Source organism: Euprymna scolopes, chromosome 43 (genome assembly GCF_053919585.1).
Source record: "Euprymna scolopes isolate OS-2025 chromosome 43, ASM5391958v1, whole genome shotgun sequence".
Classification (NCBI taxonomy): Eukaryota; Metazoa; Mollusca; class Cephalopoda; order Sepiida; family Sepiolidae; genus Euprymna; species Euprymna scolopes.
In genome coordinates, this window is record NC_136524.1 from 38646576 (window position 1) to 38671512 (window position 24937).

Sequence of the window (24937 nt, forward strand, 5' to 3'; positions counted from 1 at the left end):
TAGTTACAACAGTTAATAGATCAGCTATTGAATGAAAATCGTGTATTGCATCGTCAATCTTTTGGCAGAATGTAATTTTAGCATAAAATTGTCCTCTTGAAGAGGATATTTCCAAGGATTTCTTCAAATAAACGTTCGAGGTTATGGAAAATTTCTGTTTATGTTCGAGCAGAACATTAAATTATTGGCCCGTCAAATTGGAAAGATAAATCGGGAGAACAAACAGGAATTGTTACTGTTGTTCAACGAAGCATACGCATATATCTATATCTCTACTATTATATAAAAATCAATAATTTCCCCCACTCTTTATCTTCAAGTCCAATGTAAACAAGTTCTTGATGAGCTGTTCCCCTTAAGTAATTCAATTTACCAAATTTACACTACTAACGATTACTATATTGTCCCATTGACTTCCGTACACTCATTAACTCTTATCCTCGAGTGGCCTCCGGGCCTTGATAAGTGGTGACTCCTGTGTAAAAAAAAAAAAAAAAAAAAAAAAAAACTAATCCAAATCCAAATATAACAGAAGCTTTAAGAGATATGCCTAGATTGGATAATATAAAAAAAATTATAGTCATTCCTGGATTTAGCAAATTACTATACTCTGTATATTCCAAAAATGCACAAAGTGAGAGCACTGTTAAATGACTAACGTTAATATACTGTCCAATTGACTACTGTACACTCCTCGAGTGGTCTCTGGGCCTTGATAAGTGGTGATGTCTATGTAAAAAAAAAATCATTTTGTGTGTGTGTGTGTGTGTGTGTGTGTGTGTGTGTGTGTGTGTGTGTGTGTGTGCGCGCGTCTGTGAGTTCCTTCCTCATAGTTTCTGAAGCGTCTGAGCATATCTTTTACAAATTTCACGCAAAGCTAATTTATGGCATTGTTCTTAAATATGTTCTGTACAGGAATTCATCCTGTAAGTATCGAAATTCGAAAAAAAAAAAAAAAATCCAATCTTAAAAGTACCTTTTCCCGCTTATAAATAAAAAGAATAATTTTTACAAGGGAATATTTTAGGTTACACTGGCAAGGGAGACAAAATTTAATCAAATCATTTCTTCTTAAAAAAACAGATTTACTATAATCTGGAGATATAGCTTCACTAAGTAGAGCATTCGACGACAGATTGAATGATCATCCTGTTCAAGCCCGGGTGTACCTCATCATTTTATTTTAATTTTTCCTTATTAATGAGTTCAGTTTACGATAAAAGAAAAGGTATTATTTAAAATCGCTGCAAATCATTTCTTTGCTTGCATATTTTAAAACTCAACATTAATCAGGAGTGGCTTTTTCCAGGGCATTCATTGTCAAGCCCAAATATCAGCTAACACAGACAGAGATTGGTGAACGACATTATTATTATCATTTTTTAATTTTTTTTACAAATTAGTCCACCAGGCAAATTATTTCTCGCAATATATAATAATCAATAGAGGATTGATTCTATAATAATACATATGCAATCTGCATAAATTAAAATATCATGTTTAAGCGTATCGTACGACTGGGTAACGCTGGAATCGGAAGATCAGAACATATGGTAATAGTCAGCTAACATACTTCTTGATTTTCTGCAGAACGTTACCGGCAAATCAGTAACTTCGCTCCAGTATTTCTATCGTGGAGCGATTTTATTGAAATAAAACATAAGAAAAGGATATGACTGAAAAGTATACAATAAAAATGAACAAAATTATACAGATAAAAATAACACAATTAGTTTTTATTTGCACTTTTAATAACAAAATTTTAAAAAAGCTTTTATTTTATATTTAAATTTTATTAAAAAAAATTAATGTTCATGAAAATTATAAAAATAAAATTTTCATTTTGAATTTTAAAAATATAAGTTTTTTTTATTGAAATTTATATAATAAATATATGTTTATGAGAGTATAAAAAATAAAATTATTTGAAATCAAAACAAATGAAATTATTGAAATCAAAATAACAAAATTTCAAACTTCATAAAAAATATGTATCCAATCTATATATCTATAAAAGTGAAAGTGTCTGTCTGTGTGTGTACATTTCCCTCAATTTTTAGTCTGCAGACTTGAAATTTGACTACTGAGATTTGGGAAAATCGATGTGATCGGTTTTCGGCCAGAAATTTGGTGATTAAGGGGTCAAAGTTCCACGATCTGACCTTTGATAACTCTACCAAACTCCTCCGACAATTTTGGGTCTACACACTTGAAATTTTAGATATAGGTTCCTTGGACATGGATCTAACTTAATAACTTGATTTGAGCCCAAAACAATAAATTTTAAAGGGTCATAATAGGGGTCAAATTGAAAAAATATTGACCGCTTTTTTTTTTTTTTTTGCTCAACATACACCTCCAAATACTCGTGCAACGCCGGGCTGAAATGCTAGTATATAATAAAAGCGAAAGAACTGATTTGCCTTGTCATCGCTTCCGGTAGCACTCCGCAGAAAATTAGGAAGTATATTAGCTTACTATAACCGAACATATTGAAATTAAAAAAAAAAAAAATTAAAATAAAATGAGCATAATTTTGAATTTCAATTAATATTTTTTGTATTTACTTCATTTTCTATTGTTGGCACCAATGATAAAATGATAAATCTAATTTATAAAACTCAGTTTGTCTTTCAGTCTGTCTTTCTGTCTCCATATTTTCAAACTCTATCTCTTCCGAAACTAGGGGCCTCAAGTGATTGGATTTTTTATAGACCATTTTTTTATGGGTTTTTAACCAGTTAAAATAGTTTTTAAATTTAAAAATCCTTATACATTTTGTACATTCATTTTAGTTTATTTTTAATCAGTTCATATGCATGTCAGGTTGCTACAGTGGTAACGTCACCAGCTTTGAATGCTAGTTTTGCTTTTGGTTTCGATTCTAGCTGATGGCACCAAAATGCTTTTCTTTTACTTTGGAAATCACGACATTTCAGCCAAATGTAAACGTACAACTAACATTTGAAGAAAAAAAAAATTATATTAAAGTGCTACTTTTTATGGAGATGTTTCAAAGATAATTGTTTATGCTGCAAGACCAGCATCAATCGAGGATTTGAACAAAGAAAGGTCAATTTTTATGACATGCCCACGCGTATTATAAACACTTCAACCTCCCTATGTTAAGAACGGCTTTCGGAATACCCCCCACTCGGCTTTCAAGGTTGGTTAGGTGTTTATTCTGAAAGCCGTTCTTAACATGGTGAGGTTAGGGTGCTTATAATACGCTGGGACACGTTTAAAAATTGACCAAAAGAAATTCGAATACAATGTCTAGCAATAACAAATGAAGTGTTTAGCAATGCTGTCGAAACCATTGTTTGACGTTATCAGCTGTGTTTGGAAAATGAAGGAAGGCAGTTTGAATGTTTACGAACACGGAATGTGGGAGAACATTAATCAGCATGACAATAAATGATAAGTTCTGCATCAATTTATTTATTTTACTTATCAATTTAACTCCTTAGGATTGTATGTTTGGCAAGACACATGTAGTTATCTACAAAATGCATGAAGGTCAAAGAGCGAGTACATCTTTTGGGGCACCATACTTATATATATATATGTGTGTGTGTGTGTGTGTGTGTGTGTGTGTGTGTGTGTGTGTGGTATATATATATATATAATACATATATATATATATATCTATTTCTGTAGAAATATTTTTCTTATTATATATCGATCCTTAGATAAGAAGCTAAATGTGAATACAGAATATATTCCATATATATATATATATATATATATATATATATATATATATATATATATATATATATATATATAGTAAGTTATAAAATGTGTGTGGCGATTAAGCTACACTAAATATTCCGCGTTTCATCCACTCTAGGATTCTTCCGGTTTATGCGCTAATTCTGTGGTTGTTTGTCGTTTTTATATGCGCATCTTCTATTGAGCTTTTAGTAAGCCAATCAGCTTTCTAGCATCCACCGCGCCCTTCCTATCAGCCAATGAGCATGCATTTATTGGACAAAGGCCTATTTGACCTCTGGTTGACCTGTTCCTTTGTGTGTGCTCTATTTAGCCTGGATATTTAGTTTCTTGATCTGTTTTAAATCTAGATTAGTGTTTATTTTTATGTTAGTTTGTATATAAATATATATGTGTGTACACACATATATGCACATATATATATATACATACATATATACATACATATATGTGTGATCGTTTATGTATATTCATGTTTATTTAATTTATTTATTTGTTTATTTTCTATTGTTATTGTTAGTTTTAAAACTATTTTGTATTGCTATCCTAGAGTAAATTTTATCTTGTGAACACAGTTGTTTGCTATTACTCTTCTACAGTTTAATAGATGTTGGGGTTCTTTAAAGTACAGGATAGCAAATTTTTCTTGAAGGCATAATCTACATGGGTCGTCTAGGCCCCTACACGTAGTAGCTTGTCTTATTATTTTCCATTCGACTACCGGCGAATGTCCGCTTTCTTTGAGTTCCCAGTATTTATTCACTAGTGTTGTTTTCATACGGTGTTTTTTATTGTTGAATGTACTTTTGTGGTCATAGTATCGAGTTTTGAAATCTAAGGAAGTCATACCTACGTAATATTTCTTGTTATTCGGGTTTTCTTTCGCAAATATTGTGGCCTGGTAAACTACGCTTTTGGTTAGACATTTATTTTGAAGTGGGAAAAGTGTGTGGTGTCTACAGTTGCATTTGTCTTGTTTGTTATTTTTATTTTTATTTTCATGTGATTAAATGAAGTAGTTATATATATATACAGTGATGATCATATTTATTGGCACGGTAAAATAAAAGTTAAATTTTGTCTAATAAATTCTAAAAAAGGGATTAAATTAAAGAAAATAACAAAGTATATTATGTATTTTTAACTGGCCTTTCCGATGCAGCAATCGGATTTTAGAAAAAATAAATAACAAAGGAACAACAAACATAATTGCAAAAAACCCTTGTTCAAAATTATTGGCACGATTTATTTAATAATCAATTGTATAGCCTTTGGCCTTGATTACCTTCCTCAGTCGCTTTTCATAGTTTACAACCAAGTTGTTGCACTCTTCAGTAGTAATTTTAGCCCACTCTTCCTGACAATAATCCTCCAATTGAATAAGATTCTTAGGCTTCCTTTGCATTACCCTCAATTTTAATGTTCTCCATAAATTTTCAATTGGATTAAGGTCTGGGCTTTGTGATGGCCACTCCAAAACATTAATATGATTGTCCTCAAGCCATTTCTTAGTCAGTTTAGCCGAATGCTTTGGGTCATTATCTTGCATGAACCACCAACGACGACCAAGTGAGAGCTCTTTAGCAGAGTCTTTCAGGTTTTCATCCAATATTTTAACATAATCTTCCTTTTTTATGCTACCTGTGACCTTAACAAGTCGCCCTGGTCCAGAGGCAGCAAAGGATCCCCAAAACATCAAACTGCCTCCACCGTGCTTCACTGTGGGTATGGTGTTCTTAGGCAGGAAAGCTTCGCCAGATTTTCTGTAAATATAAGACACTTTATTATGGCCAAATAACTCTATTTTCGTTTCGTCAGTCCATAGAACACGTTTCCAGAATGCAACATCTTTATCAATATGACGTTTTGCAAAGGCTAGCCTTGCTTTCAGGTGCATAGGCTTCAATAAGGGAGTCTTTCTCGGACGACATGCTTTTAAACCAGCTCTCTTCAAAACTCTACCAACTGTATGTCGAGATACATTCACTCCAGAGGTGCTCTGTTCATCAACAATCTCCCCAACAGAGATCCTTGGGTTTTGTTTTACTTGTCGAACAATTTTCCGTTCATCTCTTGGGGAAAGAATCCTTTTTCTCCCTCTACCCTCTAAACTCATAACGTGGCCTTGCGATTTGAACTTGTTTATTATGGCTCTAACAGTGGATTTGGGAAGGTTTAGCTTCTTTGAAATCTTATCATAGCCCTCCCCATTGGTATGGCATGCTACAACAAGCTTCCTGACGTCTTCGCTGTGTTCCTTAGTTTTAACCATGGCGATTGAAAATTATAATTTAGTCACTTATAATAGTTTAAATAAATCGCTATCTAAAAATTATCTGAAAAAAATCATTCACTGAATTAGCGTTAAACAAGCATAATATGGCTATAAAAAAGTTCAGAAAGCACGTAAACCGGAAATTGATTGATATTATACTGATACTAAAAGAAAAACAAAGCCGTGCCAATAATTTTGAACAAGGGTTTTTTGCAATTATGTTTGTTGTTCCTTTGTTATTTATTTTTTCTAAAATCCGATTGCTGCATCGGAAAGGCCAGTTAAAAATACATAATATACTTTGTTATTTTCTTTAATTTAATCCCTTTTTTTAGAATTTATTAGACAAAATTTAACTTTTATTTTACCGTGCCAATAAATATGATCATCACTGTATGCATATATATATATATATATATATATATATATATACATATATGTATATATACATATATATACATATATATATATATATATACATATATGTATATATATATATATATATATATAATTACTTCATTTAATCACATAAATTAATATACAAAAGTATAAATTTATGCGTAAATTTTAAGTATTTACTTCAACAGTGCTCAATACGTAGGTAGAGCTAAGTAGTAAATTATAAAATATATATGGCGATTAAACTACACAGAATATTCCGTGTTTCATCCATGCTAGGATTCATCAGGCTTATGAATCCTAGCATGGATGAAATGCGAAATATTCTGTGTAGCTTAATCGCCATATATATTTTATAACTTATATATATATATATATATATATATATATATATATATATATATATATATATATATATAATGGGTACATATATTATATATATATGTATATATTATATATATGTATATATAATATATATATTATATATATGTGTGTATATATATAATATATGTGTATATATATGATATATATAAGAGCAAACACTTAATAAAACATGTTAAAAAACACTTTGAAAAAGAGTTAAAAACATATTTAATCTGAAAAGGAAACACTTGATAAGTGGATAGTCCTTAATCCGCAGCGTTTCGAAGAAATACTTTCCTTCTCATCAGAGGGCAGGAATTAGCAAAATGCGGGATCGGATTTTGCATACAAAAGTATTTGATGAAACTGCAAGTAAGCCAAAGATCTTACTTGATAACAAAAAGTGAAGCAGAAGGAATATAGTGAAGAAAAAGGTGGTTACATGTGAATGGATAGTCTGGTGAAAGGTAAATAATCCAATGACGGTAAAATCCAAAAATATAAATCCAAGAAAGTTAATTGAATTTCCATTTGCACAAGTAAAATCCAAGGAAATCACGTAATTGGAAGATGGTCCAAAATAATCCAAAAGGCCGAAATCTATGGAATAATTCACAAATATGTACAAGGAAAAGGGGAAAAATTCCAATAATATTAATAAAAGAAAAATAAGATATGCGTTTCATACGGCTGCCGAGACATAATGTAAATAAATTTCAAGTTATGTTTGATTTAATTTATTTTATCTGAAATCTAAAACCGTTTTACAGGGTGACCCCTCCAAAAAAAACAGAGGACATTTTACAGTCACCGGAGAAAAAAAGGCCCAAAACCCGAGTGTTTTGATGTGATGTTTTGAATATAATAAACTAGTTATGACCAAAGTTTCATTTCATTTGAACATAACACTAAGAAACGGAGCCTAATTAGAGTTGGGGGCCCGTATTTTTGGGGTGACCCTGTATTTTCAAACCAAAAACCAGAAAACCAAAAGGGGAAATAACTGTGATAGCTTAATTGAAAAATTGTTTCAAACAGAGCACGTTATTAAATATTTCCTGTTTTTGTTCTCATTTCGAAATATTATTCTAAGCTGAATTATTTTTTTATGTTAATTCGGAGGAAATTTTTTTTCACTTATTCTTACTTTTTAAGTAACCTTTTTTATTTGTTAGAGAAAAATAATTAAAACTAAAGTCCTCATTTACTTGCATCCTCACGAGGGCAGAGTTAGTCACAGAGACACATGTGAACAAAATCCATCATTCCCTGCTCTTTTTGTTTTTTGTTTATAAAATTTAATCGGTGTTGCCTAGGATTTATTATAATAATTATACCACAGCAAGTGTGCTTAATTGCCTGTGAAACAGATTTTCTTTATAATTTATTTAATATCTTAAATTAAAAATGGTCAATTTTTATGGCGTGACCCAGTGTTGTTTAACCCCTAGAAAAAAATGATCAATGTCAAGTTTCTTTCCAACTCCTCAAAAAACTTGAAAATGACGACTTTTAATGGTTTTCGATAGTGCTAAAAATATCACATTTAAATTTGGGGCAGATAAGTAGTTTTCATGATATGAAAAATTACTTTTTTAAAAAGTAGGGGATCACTTTCCTATATCAATTTAACATAAAATAAGCACCCACTTTCTAACCACTTAATAATTTCTTCATATCATAAACAAATTTAACTGTGATATTCGTTTTCAACACCACCGAAAACCTGCAATGTTTTTTTACTAAGAGATTCGTTTATTTTTCATAATTTACGACGTAAATAATGCTGCCAGTAAGCTTACACGAGCGGTTTAGAAAAATATATTTTTGTTTTTCATTTTTTTTTTAGGTGGGTATTCAATTATAGAATGTGTATAGATTTTACCAGGTGCTTCTGTACTTTACTTAACCGTCTCCTAATGTAAACAGAATTTTTGTGAAATGTTAAACTGCAGAGGCACCTGTTCACAACCATACAAGTTCTATAATGAAAAAAGAACGAAAAACAAAAGTATGTTTTTGTAAACTTACTAACAGCATAATTAGCGCCCTAAATTATGAGATGAAAAAATGAATGCATCTCTTAGTAAAAAAAAAAAAAACAGCGCCAACTTTTGGGGGTGCTGAAAACGAATATCACAGTTAAATTTGTTTTTTGATATGAAGAAATTACCAGGTGACAAGAAAGTGAGTGTTCATTTTACGTTAAATTTATATAGGAAAGTGATCCCCACTTTTTCAAAAAGTAATCCCTTCATATCATGAAAACTACTTATCTGCCCCAAATTTAAACGTAATATTCGTTTTCAGCACCACCGAAAACCATCAAAAGTCGTCATTTTAAAGTTTTGGGGGGAGTTGGAAAGAAACTTGACACTGACCAAAAAAATTAAGACCTGGTTTTTTGTGGCCTAATACGTTTAAGCAGTATTTATAAATAATATGGAAGAAGAAATTAAAAAAAAATAAAAATCAACATTTTAGCATGGGGAATAACTTTGCCATATAAATTTAACGTAAAATAAGAACCCACTTTTTGGCCACAAAGCGTTCAACCAGACATGTAATCTCTAGCATTTTTTCAAGTTTAGCGATCGAGGGGGATGGATAAAACATGATAAATACAAAATTTTTTAGTTTTTTTTGTGGTGGTGGTGGAGGGGGGGGGCGGGAATTATATTTGAAACATAAAATAACGATAAATTTAATTAATTTTTATGAAATCATTATGTACTTTCACCTAACAATTTTATAAACAGAACGAACCCCAAAATAGGACAAATTCAATTTTTTTAGGGGGGGGGGATGATTACATTAGAAATATAAAATGACGAAAAATGTCATTTAATTGTTTTTGGAATTAATTTTTGGTAGATCTTTTTTTTTTCTTTTTTTTTGCGATTGCACAGGTATTCACTGCTATTTTTATTGAAACAAAAGTTGTAATGATTTATTTTTAATTATCTTTTCTTTGGGAGGGGGGGGGGTATTTCCAGTGCTCAATATCCGGAGAATAGTTTCTTGTCTTTGTAGCCCTTCTGTCAAAATATCTGGTGGAGAGGGTATCACATACTTCTTTTTTGGGCTATTACATTTACATGTTTTCATTCGTTCTTTTATTTTTGTTGTGAGGGTATCCACATTGCCCATGATGAAAATGATTAGTATACTCGTGTGTTTCAAACATAACTTCATGTCAATCCAGGCAACGCTGGGTACCCATGCTAGTATATATATATATATATATATATATATATATATATATATATATATATATATATATATATATCTGTGGAAATAAACTTTATTTCCTCATCATATATACCAATCCTTATTTAATAAGCTCAATGTAATTACAGAGCAATATAATGAATGAATGACAAAAGTCTATATTCCAAAGTTCATGATGTGGACCATCTTACAACTTATTCCTTTAATTCAGTTGACATTTACAATTCTTGACAATATCTGTTTCGTAGCACAAAATTAATCACTGAATCAGTGAATCTATTTTGCCCTTAACTCATCAGAAGAAATAGCACTGATTGATATAATAATTAAGTGATTGATTTTGTGATACGAAACAGATACTGTCAAGAATTGTAAGATGATCAACATCATGAACTTTGGAATATAGACTTTTGTCATATATATATATATATATATATATATATATATATATATATATATATATATATATATATATATATATTAGATATATTAGATACATAACTTCCTGTTACTTAATCACTCTAACACTATCTGCATTAAAGCTAAACTTCATTAATGTTAAAATTTCCCTTTATTTTCTAAAGAGGGTTCAACTTTTTCTTTTCTTAAAGGAGACTTATAATGTTAATATTTTTCACATAAATATTAACAACTATTTTATACCCACAGGCACTAGTGTTTCATTCTTACGCAATCATCAGTGTACGAAATTATAATTATTGCTAATCAGTTGATTTGAACCCAGCTGCAAAGTTACCCTTGATTTCATAGGCTAGCATTCTACTTCAAGCCTGCAAGCAATTAACACAATATTTGAGGGGGGAAAAATGCCTATAAATGCCAAATCAGTGGATATACACAGCAAACAGTCAGACAGTATTCAACAATGGAAAGTTGAAATGATATTAGTGGCCTGGAAAAGCCACAGGGAAGACAACCAAGCAAAAAAACAAAATCCCTAAGGAAATTTCATCCCAAATCAGCAAAACTAAAGCTGGCTTTCCATGACACAGCATATTTTATTGGTTTGAAAAAATAACTTTTTTTTTACCAATTGTCATAAAATTTTAACCATAGAATAGTACAGGGTGTCCATAATGTCTGTGTGCAATTTTAAAATGAATTGTTCCAAAATCAAATCCTATTTACATGTTATTTCTATTGCAACCACGAATAAAATTATAAATCTGATATGTTCCACACTATTGACTAAGCTCCGACCTCTGTCCCATCGTCACAATGTTGCATCCCTCTGCCTGTTTATGGAATGAACTCACAGCATTTATGATCCCTCAACGTAAATAATCCTAACAAACCCAACAAGCAGCAAAATCCGACATCCTCCACTGTAGATGTCCCAAGATACCCATTAACCCCTATCCTCGAGTGGCCTCTGGGCCTTGATAAGTGGTGACCCCCCCCCATGTAAAAAAAAAAAAAAGAAGCCTTCTACTCTAATAGTTTCTTCTACTCTAATAGTTTCTTCCCGCAGATTGCTAGACTCTGGAATTCCCTTCCTGTTTCCTGCTACCTTGATTGTACTAACATGCAGAAATGTAAATGTAATGTGAATAAACATCTCACTACTTAATTCTCTACATAGTGTCCCTGTAGACATAGTCCCAATTAACAGTCCCTTACATCTGAATGGCAATGTATCTTGTTTATATATATATATATATATATATATATATATATATATATATATATATATATATATATATATATATATAGTAAGTTAAAAAATGTATATGGCGATTAAGCTACACTGAATATTCCGCGTTTCATCCACTCTAGGACTCTTCAGGCTTATGCGCCTGAAACGCAGAATATTCAGTGTAGCTTAATCGCCAATATACATTTTTTAACTTACTAACTAGCTCTACCTACGTATTGAGCACTTTTGAAGTAAATACTTAAAGTTTACGCATAAATCTATACTTTCGTATATTAATTTTATGTGAGTAAATTAAGTAGTTATATATATATATATATATATATATATATATATATATATATATATATATATATATATGAACAAATGATTAATAAAACATGTTAAAAGACATCTTGAAAAAGAGTTAAAAACATATTTAATTTTAAAAAAGGAAGCACAAGATAAGTGGATAGTCCTTAATCTGCGGAGTTTCAAAGAAATACTCTCCTTCTCATCAGAGGGCAAGAATTAGCAAAATGCAGGATCGGATTTTGCATATAAAAGTATTTAATGAAACTACAAGTAAGTCACAGATCTTACTTGGTTAAAAAAAGGGTGAGGTAAGGGGAACAGGAGGCAAAAGAAAAATGATAAAAAGATTTCACATGAATGGATAGTCTGGTGAAGGGTAGAAATCCAAAAATGGTAAATCCAAAACGGTCGAATTTAAAATTTCAATCCAATGGGTAAATTCCAAATGATCCAAAATAATCCAAAAGGCAGAGTTCCTTGGAAAAAAGCGCAAATGGAATGAATTCCAAATCATTAAAAGAAAAGCACTGGAGATAAAACTTAAAACACGTCTGTCTTTTATTTATATATATATATATATATATATATATATATATATATATATATATGAAAATGTTTGTTTCCGGGGGGGGGGGGAAGGATCACTGATGATGACAAGTGAGAGGGAGAATTTGCATCATACAACGTATGCCACTGAGGGTTGTTTTTATACCAAGTTGAGGATAGGTCTTTGACTATAAGTCTAAAAGAGTTTGGGTCATTTGGGTTAAATTATGGTTAGGGTTAGGTGGCTTTTTTTCTTTGTCGAGTTGGGATATGGCTCTGTGTAGTTCTAGGAGATGTTATTCCTTCCCACTGCAGAAATATGTGACACAAAGTTAGAAAGTGGTGGAGAGTCAAGCCAGTGCCTCTAAAGGAGAAGCACTTTGGCCTATTAAAAATTACCTGGGCAACTTGTCAGCACTCCCTGGTAGGACCACCTCCAAGAGTAAGCAATAAACTTACCCCCACCCTCCCCAAAAAATGGGAGAACTGACCTGGGAGGATGGACCTCCTAGAACTGCACAGTTATTCCTCAGTCAATAAGGGAAATGGCTATTTAAAAAATGACTCATACTTAGTTGACTCTGGAGCCGAAATAAGTCTCAGACTAAGGTAGATTTAAGAGGTTCGCTCTTCCAGACTTTACTTTCTATATTTGAGAAAAGGTTGGTTTATTGTTAATTGCCTGTCGTTCCTACCGAAAAATGCAGACGAGGCTCCTTAGGCATTTGTTGTAGGCTAAAATTTTTTCCTCATGGGCACCGGGTTTTCAATCCCCACTTTCCATTCTTCTTATGTCTTTCAGCAGAGTGCACATTGCGCGTGTGGGAAGGAAGAGGACAGTAAATACTAGCACTGATAGAAACCAAATCAAATATAAAAACTCTTTGAGTGCAGAAACCATACCACATAGCTAACACCAATAAAGTGAACTGAAATATAAACAGAACCAAATGACAGGATCCCAATAAGAGTCCCCAATCTAGCAGGTCTCGCATTATCAACCAAATAAAGAGAGTAAATATATAATTATTCCAGGTTAATATTTTCCAGATGTGAAGCAACCAATGAACTTTTAATAAGGTTGATACAAGAGTGCTCAATACTGAAGTAGAGCAAGATATACTTCTTATTTGTTTTACATGAGCATTAATATGTCGCTGTACATTCATGAGCATGTTTCAGTTAGCCAGTTACAAGTAACTAGAGATCTCTTCAGGCTATATTGCTTATACAGAAGTGAAGTTCAAGCAATATCACCTAACGAGGTAACTAGTTACATGTAACTGGCTGACCATAGCATGCTCATGAATGTGTAATGGCATATTACTGCTCATGCAAAATAAATAAAAAGCATATGTATATATATACATATACTTTTTATATCATTTTATATTATATATATATATATATATATATATATATATATATTGCAATTAGGAAAGGAAGACTTTTATGATTCATGATTAAAAGTAAATTTGTATATATACAAATATATATATATATCTTCTCTCCAAAAAGGTGGGAATGAAGGGGAAGCAGGAGAGGAAAGAAAAAAAAAAATGGGGAGCCAGCTGACCGGTTTCGACCCTCGCTTCTCAAAGCTGTATCGAGGGAATTAATTTTAAAATAAAGAATGAAAGCGATTAAAATAGCGTTTTATTAAACCCAAATACAAGTACTACTAACCCAAATACTATCTATTTCTAACTTTGTGTCACATCTTTCTGCAGTGGGAAGGAATAACACCTCCTAGAACTACACAGAGCCATATCCCAACTCGACAAGTACTACTAACCCAAATATTGGACGTAACGTACTGAATTTATCTTCCCATGACTTGTCACCTTCAGAATTAATGGTACTTGATCATGGGTTAGATTTTTGTATTCCGGTGCCCGGTGTCAAACGAGAAGAGGTGTTTTCGGAGTTTGAAATCCTAAATGCCCAAGCGGAGAGACTTGCACCAGTCTCTGAAACTAAAACTAGGGATCTCAAGGCAAAATTGAATGACCTTGCTCACAGTTATGCCAGTACACCAGTGTCGCATTCTGAGTTTAAATGGCGCAATGAGCATTTGGCTGTTATGAAAACTCTGCGACAAGACCCATCATTAGTTATTACTAGACCAGATAAAGGGTCAGGGGTGGTTATATTGAACCATCATGAGTATGTTGACAAAATGTCGATAATACTAGATGATAAAGACAAATTTGAAAAATTGGGCCCTGTCACAACTCATGATTCAACCGCCTCCTTGGAAACCAAATTTCAAAAGAAACTGGTGAAGTGGGTCAAAAATGGTGTACTTCCGAAGAACGTATCTAGTGAGATAAGACCCTCTGGATCTATCCGCCCAAGGCTATATGGTCTTCCTAAAACCCATAAAGCGGATATCCCATTAAGGCCCATTCTCTCCATAGTAGGGTCATCGCAACACAAGGTCTCAAAATGGATCTTTGACATTTTACAACCTGTTTCACAATATTATAGTAAATATTGTCTTAAAGATTCATTTTATTTTGCTGATTTTATTAAAAAGTCTAAGATTGTTAATAGATTTATGTGCTCCTATGATATTAGCAACCTTTTTACTTGTGTCCCTGTTTTGGAAACTATAGATATTTGTGCAGATTTTCTATATCGTGGCCGGATATCACCGCCTCCTATTCCTGAACACATCTTTATTGAACTTATGAAACTTGCCACTACATCTGTGGAATTTAGTTTCAACAATATTATGTACCGGCAAAAAGATGGTGTTGCCATGGGGTCAGTACTTGGACCGACCATGGCAAATATTTTTGTTGGGTTCCATGAAGAGCGCTTATTATCTGGACCCATAAAGCCATTGGTGTACTTCCGATATGTTGATGACACATTCTGTTTATTTAATAACCAAACGGAAGCTAACACCTTTTTCTCCTTACTCAATGGAATGCATCCCGCGTTAAAGTACACCTATGAGGGAGAGAGCAATTCAACTATAGCCTTCCTTGATGTATTGGTAACAAAAACGCCATCTAGTTACCAAACATCTATATACCGTAAACCAACGTTTACAGGTTTGTACACTCGTTGGGATTCATTTTGTCCCAGAAAACGTAAGATAAATCTAATTTGGACCCTAACACATCGTGCCCTTATGATTTGTTCCAAATCAAAATTAGATGAGGAATTGAAAAGAATTACGGATACTCTATCCAAAAATGGGTACCCCCTTGATGTGATTAGGTCAACTATTCAAAAGAAATTGGCCGAATTCTCTCGAATGAAAGAGAATATAGTAGCCAAATGTCCAATTTATCTTCGTCTGCCTTGGTTAGGTAGAGTAAGTGAGAAATTTGCCAAACAAATAAGTTCAGCAGTTCATGGATGTTATTTTGCTGCCAATATGCGTGTTGTTTTCTCTACGAGAACTTTATTTCCATCTTCTCGAAAAGACGTTTTACCCCCCCACCATAAAAGTAATGTTATTTACAATTTTAAATGTGGTTGCGGTGCCAACTACTTGGGTCGAACGATATTAACATTAGATGGAAGAATTCAACAACATGTACCCAGTAAAATTAGGAATGGAACCTACCGGGCAACTGATGTCGTTACTAACACATACGGGTCTTCAATTACTGATCATTTGCTTAAAAACCCGTCTTGTGCAGCAAACTTTAGCACGGACTCTTTTACCATTATTAGTCGTGCTCATTCATTATACCATCTTAAGATCTTGGAGACCATTCACGTTCGACTCAGGAAACCTTCTCTTTGCAAGCAAAGGGAATGCCTCCTGGGGTTGAACGTGATTAATCTCTAGGGTATTCGTCCATAACGTCGTTTTATTTTAATCGTTTTCCCACTTTTTTTTTTTTTTTTTTCCCCTGTAAAACGCTATTTTAATCGCTTTCATTCTTTATTTTAAAATTAATTCCCTCGATACAGCTTTGAGAAGCGAGGGTCGAAACCGGTCAGCTGGCTCCCCATTTTTTTTTTTCTTTCCTCTCCTGCTTCCCCTTCATTCCCACCTTTTTGGAGAGAAGATATATATATATATTTGTATATATACAAATTTACTTTTAATCATGAATCATAAAAGTCTTCCTTTCCTAATTGCAATATTTAAATTTTGTATCTCTAAAAACATCATGATATATATATATATATATATATATATATATATATATATATATATATATATATATATATATATATACTTTTTTATATTTAAAAAAATAAAAAAATAAAAAATAATATATATGCCGCTCCCCCATGCGGAGGTACCAAAATTGGTTAAACGGAAAATTATTCCCAACTCGCATTTAGGTAAAAATGCATTTTCGTAAATAATTGAATCCATTCAAAACGTATCGCAAAAACATAAACAAACAACATCTATATATATATATATATATATATATATATATATATATATATATATATATATATATATATATTATTTTTAAAATATAATTATTCATTGACACGTGTTTCGTCGTCCACAACTCATCAGAGTGGCTGAATCTGGTCAATGGGAAAATTATTCCCAATAAGCATTTGGGTAAAAATACACTTTCGTATAAATAATTGAATTCATTCAAGAAAGTATCACTAACAAAAACAAATAAACACATCTCTCTCTCTCTCTCTCTCTCTCTCTATATATATATATATATATATATATATATATATATATATATATATATATATATATATATATATATATATATATATACTAGCAAAGATAACTGTGCTTCACACGGGACTTTGCTATACGCTCAGGTACTCACTTCACTGTAGTATGTGGACGTTGTAAGAGCAACTATTGCCTAAGGTGTTTAAAATTTGTCATAAAAGCGGTATCTAACACAGGCCAAAATTTATTGCACTGTACCTCTTAACTTTGACCTTTCAAAATAACGCTGCAAAAACAATATAACGGATCATTAAGGATCTTTTTGTTTTTTTTAGATGAATATAATTCTTTCGAAAAATTTAAGATAATACTTCTTTCCCCTTTCATATCTCTCTCTCTCTCTCTCTCTCTCTCTCTCTCTCTTTCTCTCTCTCTCTCTCAGGCAATCCGTCAATTGTGATGGTGATGCGGAGGTCGGTTAGTGTCCGTGCCGAAGGTGTGATGTGAGTCCGATCGTCGGAGCTCTGAAACCTTAGCCGCAGATGTGACACCTGATGGCAGAAAATCCAGGTAGTGGCGCCCGTAGTCGCGCTATTTTTTTGCTTCCCAAGCAGCAATGCTTTGATCTCTAATGACATCGGCTGCGCCTGATACCACACTTCTCCAAACTATCCAATCTTCAACTTTTCTTCTCCAATCGTTGAGTTAGTTTGTGTTTTTCAAATGTCTCTTGAACACGTCTTTATAGCGCAGTTTCGATGCACCTAGGGGTCGTGTACCTTCTTTTAGCTCACCAAAGAAAACTGCCTTTGGTAGTCTGTTGTCTGACATGCGCATGACATGTCCTTTCATCTCAGTTGGTTTGTTACAATTATTTCTTCAGCACTGGCCATTTTAGCCTTTTCTAGTACTTCAAAATTCGATACATGGTCTTTCCAAGAGATACCCATTAGATGACGGCGGTGCCGTGGTCCTGGGTATGATGTAAAACTACATCGGGCAAGGAGGTCCTAGTGTGGGAGCTCCAGGGTTCTGGGGAGAATGTCATTACTCCTTAGTCATTGCAGTGCTGGGTCACCCTTGGGCAAGATGTAGTACCCTTTCATATACACACTAAAGATACCGCCCAAATGAAATAGAAACAAAACTGAGGAAGAAAGATTGGCAAGATTAGAAGAACAGAATACGCCAAAGAGAAAGGAGAGCAAGATCGGTTGAGGGATGGGGGTGGAGGAGGGTGATCTTATTCAAATTCACAAAAAAGTTGGCCGACACCATGGTAGCAGACCTCAAGATGGTGGTGAACCCCAACTTGGTGTGCACCATCTCTATATGAGGTAGTTTATGAAGAGGCGCACAAAATATGACCTAAATCTTTGACGTTGACGTTGAAAAATGGTGTGCACCATCCCTAGGTCGGAACCCATCATGATGTCAGGTTTGGTCATGATTAGTCCAGTGGTGAGGGCTGTAGAAGAGTATATATACATAGGCTATGACCTTGACCTTTACCTTGGAAAATGATGTGCACCATCCCTAGTGTGGACTGAAGGAGAGTCGTACACACACACACACACACACACACACACACACACACACACACACACACACACACACACGCACACACACATGCACACACACACACACACACACACACACGCGCGCACGCACACACACACACATGCACACACAGACATATACAAAGGTGCCTTCAATAAGTTTCCAGCCTTTTTTCGTATGGACACATTTATTGATAATACACACATGAAACTCTAGTCCCATTCAAAGTAATCTCCTCTGGCTGTAATGCACTTGTACCATTCCAACAACTTCTGGAAGGCCCCATGGACGTTCTCTTGTGAGCATGTCAATGGCCTTTGTCACATCTCCTCAATTGTCTCATAACAACAGCTTCTAAGGTTTTCCTTGAACTTAGGGAATGACCAAAAGTCATAGGGAACAAGGTCTGGACTACAGGGAGGGTGAGGAACTTTTTTGATGCCCATTTTGGTTAAATAGTCTGTGACAAGGATGGAGTTGTGAACTGGCACATTGTCGTTGTGGAAATGCCACTAACCCATTTTGAAGAATTTTTTAAAAACTTTGACCCAATTTTGTTGGAGCTTAAATCAAGTTAAAAAGTTTTATCCATGTTCAAGGAACATACATGTAAAATTGCAAGGGTTTAGACCCAAAATTGGTGGAGGAGTTTGGTAGAGTTTTCAAAGGTAAAATCGTTGAATTTTTACCTCTTGACAACCAAATTTCTGGCCGAAAACCGATTAAAAAGATTTTCCCAAATCTCAATACTCCTTATGTCAAATCTCGAGTCTCTAGACTGAAAATTGACAGAGTAATTTGGTAGGGAAATGTACACACACAGAGATAATTTCAATTTTATAGATACATAGATATATACATATATACATATACATATAGATATGAAAAATAATAATAATAATAATAATAATAATAATATAAATAATAATAATAATAATAATAATAATAATAATAATAATAATAATAATAATAATAATAATATTTCTGATTTCGTTTATCAACGTCTCTTGAAAGGGATGGGATTCATTTCCAAAGGATTTCCCTTAATCCCGGCTTCAAACCAGGAGCTTCAAAGACCAAGGGTTTTCCTAAGGATGTTGGTGGTACCTACAATTGCAGAGGTCTGAAGGCCGCCTAAACCATCGGGGATTTGTAGTTTTTTTTCAATTGTCCTTCCAGACGACATGATACTACTCCTAGTATACCAAGTACGACCGAGATTATTTGTGTTTTACCCCCGTGTACACACCTTATCTCCAAGGCTAATAGAGCATAATAATAATAATAATAATAATAATAATAATAATAATAATAATAATAATAATAATAATAATATACATAAACTTAAACATATATATATATATATATGTACATACATATGCATATATACATATATATATGTATATATGCATATAAATACACACATATACATATATATACATATAATTATACATATATACATACATATAAATACACACATATATATACATATATATATATATACATATAATTATACACATATATATACATATACTTACATTTATATACACACGTATACACATATATATATACATATACATACAAATATACATATATGTAAACATATAAATACATATATCCACACACGCACACACATATATATATATACATACACACACGCACACACACACACACACACATACATACATATATATATATATATATATATATATATATATATATATATATATATATATATATATACATTTATATACAGTTGTTTTATCGTGAGCTTCTTCTTGGCAAAAGACCCCAGCACAAACCCAAAAAACGTTTTCATGATAGCATGTAGGAGAATCCGGTGAACTTCCATGTTCCTGTTGACAGTTGGGAATCCCTAGCGTACGATCGCAAGCAGTGGAGGACTGGAGGACACTGATATACAGGGGCGCAGAACACTTTGACGCAGCTAAGATAGACCGAGTGAAGCTCAAGACACCATGTAGGAAATGCCAAATCTTACCGCCCAATGATGAAGATTCTCGGGTCTGTGAGGTGTGTGATCGGGCTCTGTTGTCCAAGGCAAGTCTCGTTAATCACATGAAAGTGCATGATGATCCAGACAATTACACTTAAGGGAAGAGCGAGGATACTAAAAAGAGCTCTTGGTTGGTTTCAATGAAAAGGAGGGGAATGTGGCAGCTGGTTTGTTCAATACCGAGTATTAAAATCTTCAAAGAAAGAGAATGAAAAAAAATAAAAAAAATACAGGTTCCGTTTCTTCCAAACCAATGACCGTCTTCAGTGTCATCTCTGCTTGAGGGTGTGCAAGTCGCTGGCAGGACTGAGAAGTCATCTTTGGACACATGGACGTTTAGTGACTGAGGGAGTGGCACTCGTCTAACAGGACGTGGCAATCATCATACATATACATATATATGTAGATATATTTATATATGTAGATATATACATATATATGCATATATACATACACACACACACACACACATATATATATATATATATATATATATATATATATATATATATATATATATATATATATACGTATATGTATACATATATTTCTGTGGAAATATACTTTATTTCCTTATAATATATACCAACTCTTATTTAATAAGCTCAATGTAATTACAGAGCAATATAATGAATGAATGACAAAAGTCTATATTCCAAAGTTCATGATGTTGACCATCTTACAATTTATTCCTTTAATTCAGTAGACATTTACAATTCTTTATAGTATCTGTCAAGAATTGTAAACTGAATTAAAGGAATAATACATATATATATATATATATATATATATATATATATATAGATATATACATATATATACACATATATACATATGTATACAAACATATATATATATATAGATATATACATATATTACATATATACACATATATACCTATATAGAAAGACATATATATACATATACATATATGCATACCGACATATATATATATATATATATATATGTGCATACATATGTAGGCATATATATACACCTGTATGCATATATATACATATATACATTTACAGTAACATATACATACATATATATATATATATATATATATATATATATATATATATATATATATATATATAAATGTTTATGTATGTATTTTTAAATATATATATGAGAGATAGAGAGAGAAAGAGGGAGAAAGAACATGAATTTAATAAAACTGAATCTGTCAGAAGTACCACACACACACACACACACACACAAAAAAAAAAAAAAAAAAAAAAAACCGGGCACTTGCGCATTTTAAGATTAACGAAAAATTAATTGTTTTTATTTTGGAAAAGCTCTATCCATGTCAAGGGAAGAGTTAACAAGGCCTCCCCATACCCAAATAAATACTAGCTGTATTAATTTCCGGAATTTTTTAAAATGCACATACAGAAATGGTCGCGAGGGATCAAAGAGGGATCGAAAGACCGAGGTGCCGAGGTGGTAGAGTACCTATTCAGAGGACGCGTAGAGTATTGTAACTCAAATTTCAGACACTATCGTTACCAGAGAGAAATTAATGGTAAACAACTGTTGCGAAAATGCGCAGACGTTTGTAATAACCGTGATAAGAAAGAAGCGAAAGGTGTTGAATATCTGGGAGAATTTGTTGTCACTCAGTTTCTAGGGAACAACACCTGTTCTTGGTTAGTGAGCGATCACGGGCAATGGCATTCGTGTGAGAACTTTATAACAGCAGTAAAAACTAACTCGTCGCCCGTTTTGGCTAGGATCAAGCTGTAGTATCTGTTATGCTATTATACTGCACTTCATCGTTTCTGCCCTCGGTTCGTGGAGGTCTAATCCTTCTAGACTGAGGCAATTTTCATTTTCGTCTTAACCCCGAGCGCCCCTTTTTGAGAAGATCTATTTTCTTTCCCATATTCAAAACTGACCTTGCGTCTTACGTTGCCCTCGTCGAGAGACATGTTACTACTACTACTACTACTACTACTACTACTACTACTACTACAACAATAAAAAATAAAAAAATTTAAATCTAAATTTAAACTGCAAACTAGCACATGCGCATAGACGGGCGTGATAAATATGAAAGTAAAGTAATAATATATATAATATATACTTACATTTTTCTACGCAGCAAGTAAGCCATCTGCCTTAGCTTATGATCCCAGGAACTTGTTCCTATCAAAATAAAACCTTTCTTTAATGTCCATTCCACCGTTTTGGCCATTTCTTTTAGATTTTTTTAGCGCTTTTATTTGTCTTGTTTGCGTTACTATTTTTCTCAGGTTCTTTTCGTCTTTGATGTTTGTTGCTGTCTCCGTCATCAGGAAATTAAAAACTGGACAGTGTACAAAAAGAAAGAAAGAACAATAAATTATTTCTTTTTCCTTTTTGTTATATTGTTGTTGTTGTTGTTGTTGTTGTTGTTGTTGTTGTTGTTGTTGTTGTTGAAGAAGAAGAAGAAGAAGAAGAAGAAGAAGAAGAAGAAGAAGAAGAAGAAGACGACTTCCAATGAAGATGCTGGCGTCAAAGACAATGATGATGATAAAGGCAATAAAGATGAAAGGGGATCAAGCAACGATTTTAAAACTTATTAAATTGCAAAAACATAAGAAAGTGCAAACATTATTATTAAAACTTACTTCATAGTACACAAATAATGATTAACCAATGAAAATTCTAAAAATGAAAAAGGAAATAACAGTTCGAATTATTAGACTTAAATATAGTGCACTAATTAAACTACGAAATAATTTTTTTAAAAATCTAAAATTATTTTATTAAAAATGTATTTTTGTGTGCGTATTGTTTTTTTTTTTTTGCTGTTGTTGTTTTCTTTCTTTTACGTTTTTACGTCGAGTGCAAGCATTATTATTATTATTGTTGTTGTTGTTTGTTATATTTACACGATAACAATAACACTTCTTTTTCTAAGGAAAAACTAAAATACAGGGAATGAGGAAACAACAATAACAATAACAGCAATTTTAATTTAGAAACTTAAATATCGAATGCTTGAACGATTATCGAACCTTTTCTTTTTCTTTCTCATGATATATAACATAATATCCGTTTCACGTTTTTTTTATGATATCCTTATTTTGTGAAGCATGTATTTGAAAATAACTTCTAATTTAACCAAAAACAAACGTGGGGGGGGGACAGTAGGATTCACTTTAAACCGATTGACTAGTTAATAATTTAATTAATTAATTAATTAATTAACTAATTAATTACAACAACTTAGAAAAATAGAAAGAAAACAAACAAAACAAGCTGTTTCAGTTGAATTTGATTGTTGAGAAGAATTCTGGGCAGATAAGTGTACACAAGATAGAAAAGAGAGATAGAAAGACGTGTCGTCCCACCCCCCCATAAAACAGGTGTCCGTCGTGTCGCATGGGATGTAAAACCGAAAGTAAAATCTCTATTGATGTACACAACAACATTACAGCAACAATAACACATAGATCAAAACGGGGAAAGAGGATAGGATGAGACAGATTAAAGAAAGCGCGCGAGAGAGGAGAGAGGAGGGAGGAGAAAGGAGAGAGGGAGAGAGAGAGGAGAGAGAGAAAGGGGTGTTCTTTCCTCGGTCATTGGTTTTTAGTGCAGCTACTACATATATATTTAAAACTCACGACTTCCTCTTTTTTTAAGGGTCGTAATGGCGCTGCTGCAGCAACAGCCGTCCAATTGCGGAGATAGGAGATGCAGGTGGGGGCGGGGGGAAGACACGATGTGTGTGTGTGTGTGTGTGTGTGTGTGTGTGTGTGTGTGTGTGTGTGTGTGTGTGTGTGTGTGTGTGTGCGCGCGTGCACGCGCCTGCGTGCGTGCGTGCGCACGCGCGTTCCCTTCAGTCAGACGCGGAATTTCTACGTGGATTGAATAACACTGACTCCTATAATATGGGAGTGTTACCTGCCGTAAAGTAGTTTTTTTTTTTTTTTTTTTTTTATCAGTCACGACGACGACAACGATGTTGATATTGATGGTGGTGCTGATGAAGATTTAACTTAGTAGTAGTGGTAGTAGTAATAGTGCGGTAAAAAGTAGTACACTAGTGAAAGTCATTCACTGAAAGGAGATACGAATTTCGCATCAATTTCCACTGCTAAATGCAGTTATGTTCGATCGTACTATTGGTACCGGTGGAATATCTCGCTCAATCGCTTAAAGGGTCCAATTGTATCATAAGGCTAAGAGCTCGGTGGAATATCTCGCTCAATACACTACTAT

At 33.0% G+C, this 24937-nt stretch overlaps 1 protein-coding gene across 1 annotated transcript in view; it reads right to left on the minus strand.

Annotated features, from left to right (window-relative positions):
• The window catches only part of LOC145268299 (uncharacterized), a 149694-nt gene extending 124999 nt beyond the window's left edge, over nucleotides 1-24695 (minus strand). Inside the window, exon 1 of the mRNA XM_080123723.1 lies at nucleotides 22819-24695. The gene's annotated coding sequence lies outside the window, so the exon portion shown is untranslated. The remainder of the gene's footprint in view (nucleotides 1-22818) is intronic.
• Nucleotides 24696-24937: the final 242 nt, after the last annotated feature.